At 47.6% G+C, this 6,000-nt stretch overlaps 1 protein-coding gene across 1 annotated transcript in view; it reads right to left on the reverse strand.

Moving 5' to 3' along the window:
* ZZZ3 (zinc finger ZZ-type containing 3) overlaps positions 1–5,005 on the reverse strand; it is a 29,360-nt gene extending 24,355 nt beyond the window's left edge. Inside the window, exon 1 of the mRNA XM_075287393.1 lies at positions 4,929–5,005. The gene's annotated coding sequence lies outside the window, so the exon portion shown is untranslated. The remainder of the gene's footprint in view (positions 1–4,928) is intronic.
* Between the last annotated feature and the right edge of the window lie 995 nt (positions 5,006–6,000).

Consider the following 6,000-nt stretch of genomic DNA (forward strand, 5'->3'; position numbering starts at 1 on the left):
CAGACTAGCGTCCAGGGGCACTACAGTGTGCAGGTGGAGCAGACTAGCGTGCAGCGGCATGCAGGAGCACACTAAAACGCAGGTGGAGCAGATTGGTGTGCAGCAGCACTAGAACATGCATGTGGCACAGACTAGCATGCAGCGGCAATACAGTGTGCAGCAGGACTATAACATACAGTATATGTGGTGCAGACTAGTGTTCAGAGGTACTGTAAGGTGCATGTGGATCAGACTAACGTGCAGCAGCACTATAATGTGCAAACTAGTGTGCTACGTCACTACAGTGTGCAGGTGGAGCAGACTAGCGTGCAGCGGCATGCAAGAGCACTATAAGGTGCAGGTGGAGCAGATTGGTGTGCAGCAGCACTAGAACATGCATGTGGCACAGACTAGTGTTCAGCGGCAATACAGTGTGCAGCAGGACTATAACATACAGTATATGTGGTGCAGACTAGTGTTGAGCGGTACTGTAAGGTGCATGTGGAGCAGACTAGTATGCAGCAGAACTATAATGCAAAAGTGGAGCTGACTAGCTTATAAGAGCACTGTAAGTCGCAGGTGGAGCAGACTAGTGTGTAGTGGCAGTACAAACTAACCAGTAGCCACAAGTGACTGACAGCCCTCCCGTACACAGCCACCAATGATCACACCAATGTGCACTATAATTGTGACTGCAGACTAGTGAGCAGACGAACATGGACTGTCCTCACTACAGCCAGGGACCATGTAAATGGTGCAGGATCGATCAGATACTTATTACAAGGGTGCTAAGGCTCGGTTCACACCAGTGTTGGCTCTCTGTACAGGGATTCTGTTTCCCTCTCCACTTGAAAAACATGGAGAGAAAAGTGATGCAAGCAGCGCTTTTCTCTCCGCCCTTCTCAGGCAAAAACCATGCAGACCCCATTATAGATTAGAAGCAGTATACGGCTGTGCACACTGACCGCAGCAGGATCACACACTATTTGGACAAGTCTCATCCACACACTGACAAGTGACTTGTACTGCCCATCACTTGCATAGATTTGGATGCAGTGAGGGGATCACCTGAAGGCCCCTGGGACCCCAACCTGTCCATTAAACAAAGGAGCCACGTGTTGATTTAACACTGCGCCCCCTTCACAGTCAGTGTCCTGACCCTGTGCAGGGAACTGCAGCTCTACTTGTGTGAATGAATCTGTGCTGCAATTCCCTTCCCTGCAGCGGAGGGCGCTGCAGCCAATTACAGCAGTGACCCCTTTATTCTCAGGATCAGTCTCTAATTCTGCACTGCAGTTTCCTTCATAGGTTGGGAGCTGCCGTGTAGGGAAAAGCAGTACTTACCCTTGAAATGTCCCGTTTGCTGCAAAACCCCATATGCATTCACACGACTGCTGTAGCCGATCACTGGCTTTAGCGGCCATATTGGCATAAACCATATACGGCTGCTGAGGCCAGCAATGAATGGTAACTACTGCAACGGGGACATGAACAGCGGCACTCAAAAAGTACTTGTAATGTGTTTCAGAAATCCCTTGGCGCTGCGGCCTCTGCTTTCCTATACGTGTGCAGCTGCTGACACAGACCCCATTGTAAGCCCCCATCTATAGGATCACTGTATGGAGGAGTGAGGAGACTGATGGATCCGAAAAGGGAATGAATAGTGCCGGCCCTGTAGTATCCAAATACATAACATGGTATATATTTGGGGCCTCAATGAATTTGCAGCGGCCACTATAGGTGAGCTGGGGTATTACATGACGTCCATGCAAATAATTTCACTCCCGTGTAAGGCCTTATTCACACGCTTCTGCTTTTACTGCAATTTTTCTGATATCAAAGTGCTTAGATTTGAGAAAAATGAGAGCAAAATTGTAAGATGTGAATAAAATGTAGAAGGTGAGGGAACAGCAGACTGGATAAGTACAGCGCCACCATCAGGAAGCCATGAGGAGCACAGGGCTGACCTAGACCATAGTAGATGCTCCAGAGCAGTGATCGTAATGACCCCCCCGCACTAGCAATAATATCCAATATGTGGTGTCACCCTCAGCCCAAATCTTATCATAGGTTGTCCCAGAATATAACACACATTTCCCAACACGTCTGTATACATAGTGCATATTATACAGTACTGTATACATTGGAGCACTGTATATTATTATACAGCCCTGTGTGTACACCAGAGTACTATGTCCCATATACAGCACTGCATACAGTCCTATGAAAAAGTTTGGGCACCCCTATTAATCTTAATCATTTTTAGTTGTAAATATTTTGGTGTTTGCAGCCGCCATGTCAGTCTGATATATCTAATAACTGATGGACACAGTAATATTTCAGGACTGGAATGAGGTTTCTTGTACTAACAGAAAATCTGCAATATGTATTAAACCAAAATGTGACCGGTGCAAAAGTCTGGGCACCTCAACAGAAAAGTGACATTAATATTTCGTAGCTCCTCCTTTTGCCTCTAGTCGCTTCCTGTAGCTTTTAATCAGTTCCTGGATCCTGGATGAAGGTATTTTGGACCATTCCTCTTTACAAAACAATTCACGTTCAGTTAAGTTTGATGGTCACCGAGCATGGACAGCCCGCTCTCAAATGATCTGAAAACAAAGATTGTTCAACATAGTTGTTCAGGGGAAGGATACAAAAAGTTGTCTCAGAGATTTAACCTGTCGGTTTCCACTGTGAGGAACATAGTAAGGAAATGGAAGACCACAGGGACAGTTCTTGTTAAGCCCAGAAGTGGCAGGCCAAGAAAAATATCAGAAAGGCAGAGAAGAAGAATGGTGAGAAGAGTCAAGGACAATCCACAGACCACCTCCAAAGAGCTGCAGCATCATCTTGCTGCAGATGGTGTCACTGTGCATCAGTCAGCAATACAGCGCACTTTGCACAAGGAGAAGCTGTATGGGAGAGTGATGAGAAAGAAGCCGTTTCTGCACGTACGCCACAAACAGAGTCGCCTGAGGTATGCAAAAGCACATTGGGACAAGACAGCTTCATTTTGGAAGAAGGTCCTGTGGACTGATGAAACAAAGATTGAGTTGTTTGGTCATACAAAAAGGTGTTATGCATGGCGTCCAAAAAAAACAGCATTCCAAGAAAAACACTTGCTACCCACTGTAACATTTGGTGGAGGTTCCATCATGCTTTGGGGCTGTGTGGCCAATGCCGGTACCGGGAATCTTGTTAAAGTTGAGGGTCGCATGGATTCCACTCAGTATCAGCAGATTCTTGAGAATAATGTTCAAGAATCAGTGACGAAGTTGAAGTTAAGTCGGGGATGGAGATTTCAGCAAGACAATGATCCAAAACATCGCTCCAAATCGACTCAGGCATTGATGCAGAGGAACAATTACAATGTTCTGGAATGGCCATCCCAGTCCCCAGACCTGAATATCATTGAACATCTGTGGGATGATGTGAAGCGGGCTGTCCATGCTCGGCCACCATCAAACTGAACTGAACGCAAATTGTTTTGTAAAGAGGAATGGTCCAAAATCCCTTCATCCAGGAACTGATTAACAGCTACAGGAAGCGACTAGAGGCAAAAAGAGGAGCTACTAAATATTAATGTCACTTTTCTGTTGAGGTGCCCATACGTTTGCACCGGTCACATTTTGGTGTAATGCATATTGCACATTTTCTGTTAGTACAATAAACCTCATTTCAATCCTGAAATATTACTGTGTCCATCAGTTATTAGATATATCAAACTGAAATGGCTGTTATAAACACCAAAATATTTACAGCTAACAAAGATTAAGATTAATAGGGGGGCACAAACTTTTTCATAGGACTGTATACACCGGAGTACTCTCTCATATACAGCACTGTGTATACACCGGAGCACTATATCCCATATACAGTCCTGTGTATACACCGGAGCACTATATCCCATATACAGTCCTGTGTATACACCGGAGCACTATATCCCATATACAGTCCTGTGTATACACCGGAGCACTATATCCCATATACAGTCCTGTGTATACACCGGAGCACTATATCCCATATACAGTCCTGTGTATACACCAGAGCACTATATCCCATATACAGTACTGTGTATACACCGGAGCACTATATCCCATATACAGTACTGTGTATACACCGGAGCACTATATCCCATATACTGTGCTGTGTATACACCGGAGCACTATATCCCATATACAGTCCTGTGTATACACCGGAGCACTATATCCCATATACAGTCCTGTGTATACACCAGAGCACTATATCCCATATACAGTACTGTGTATACACCGGAGCACTATATCCCATATACAGTCCTGTGTATACACCAGAGCACTATATCCCATATACAGTACTGTGTATACACCGGAGCACTATATCCCATATACTGTGCTGTGTATACACCGGAGCACTATATCCCTTATACAGCCCTGTGTATACACCAGAGCACTATATCCCATATACTGTGCTGTGTATACACCGGAGCACTATATCCCATATACAGTCCTGTGTATACACCAGAGCACTATATCCCATATACAGCACTGTGTATACACCGGAGCACTATATCCCATATACTGTGCTGTGTATACACTAGAGCACTATATCCCATATACAGTACTGTGTATACACCGGAGCACTATATCCCATATACTGTGCTGTGTATACACTAGAGCACTATATCCCATATACAGTACTGTGTATACACCGGAGCACTATATCCCATATACTGTGCTGTGTATACACCGGAGCACTATATCCCATATACTGTGCTGTGTATACACCGGAGCACTATATCCCATATACTGTGCTGTGTATACACCGGAGCACTATATCCCTTATACAGCCCTGTGTATACTGTGCAGCATGCTCAGTGGTGACCCCGATACTCCGTCCCCGGCACATGGAGGAGGTGTCAGTGTGTTGCTATGTAGGACAGGAAGTGTCCGGGTGCCGGCGGCTCTTACCTGTCTGGTACCCGCGGTCCGCCGGATCCTCATCGGGGAGCCAGGCCGCTGCACACTCGCCGGAAGCCCCCTCCACGCCGACGCCACTTCCGCTTCTAGAGGGGCGACACCTGCTGGAAACCGGAGGAACTGCAGTGCTGCACGTGCTGCCCCAATAGAATAAATGGGGCTACACTGAGGAAGGGGTGCAGGGTGATAGAAGAGGGGGTGCTGTACTATGGGGGATCACAGGGTGATAGAAGAGGGGGTGCTGTACTATGGGGGATCACAGGGTGATAGAAGAGGGGGTGCTGTACTATGGGGGATCACAGGGTGATAGAAGAGGGGGTGCTGTACTATGGGGGATCACAGGGTGATAGAAGAGGGGGTGCTGTACTATGGGGGGCCACAGAGTGATAGAAGAGGGGGTGCTGTACTATGGGGGCCACAGGGTGATAGAAGAGGGGGTGCTGTACTATGGGGGGCCACAGGGTGATAGAAGAGGGGGTGCTGTACTATGGGGGATCACAGGGTGATAGAAGAGGGGGTGCTGTACTATGGGGGATCACAGGGTGATAGAAGAGGGGGTGCTGTACTATGGGGGATCACAGAGTGATAGAAGAGGGGGTGCTGTACTATGGGGGGATCACAGGGTGATAGAAGAGGGGGTGCTGTACTATGGGGGGGGGGGGTCACAGGGTGATAGAAGATGGGGTGCTGTACTATGGGGGATCACAGAGTGATAGAAGAGGGGGGTGCTGTACTATGGGGGAACACAGGGTGATAGAAGAGGGGGTGCTGTACTATGGGGGATCACAGGGTGATAGAAGATGGGGTGCTGTACTATGGGGGGCCACAGGGTGATAGAAGAGGGGGTGCTGTACTATGGGGGGCCACAGAGTGATAGAAGAGGGGGTGCTGTACTATGGGGGATCACAGGGTGATAGAAGAGGGGGTGCTGTACTATGGGGGATCACAGGGTGATAGAAGAGGGGGTGCTGTACTATGGGGGGCCACAGAGTGATAGAAGAGGGGGTGCTGTACTATGGGGGCCACAGGGTGATAGAAGAGGGGGTGCTGTACTATGGGGGCC

Source organism: Leptodactylus fuscus, chromosome 9, assembly GCF_031893055.1.
Source record: "Leptodactylus fuscus isolate aLepFus1 chromosome 9, aLepFus1.hap2, whole genome shotgun sequence".
Classification (NCBI taxonomy): domain Eukaryota; kingdom Metazoa; phylum Chordata; class Amphibia; order Anura; family Leptodactylidae; genus Leptodactylus; species Leptodactylus fuscus.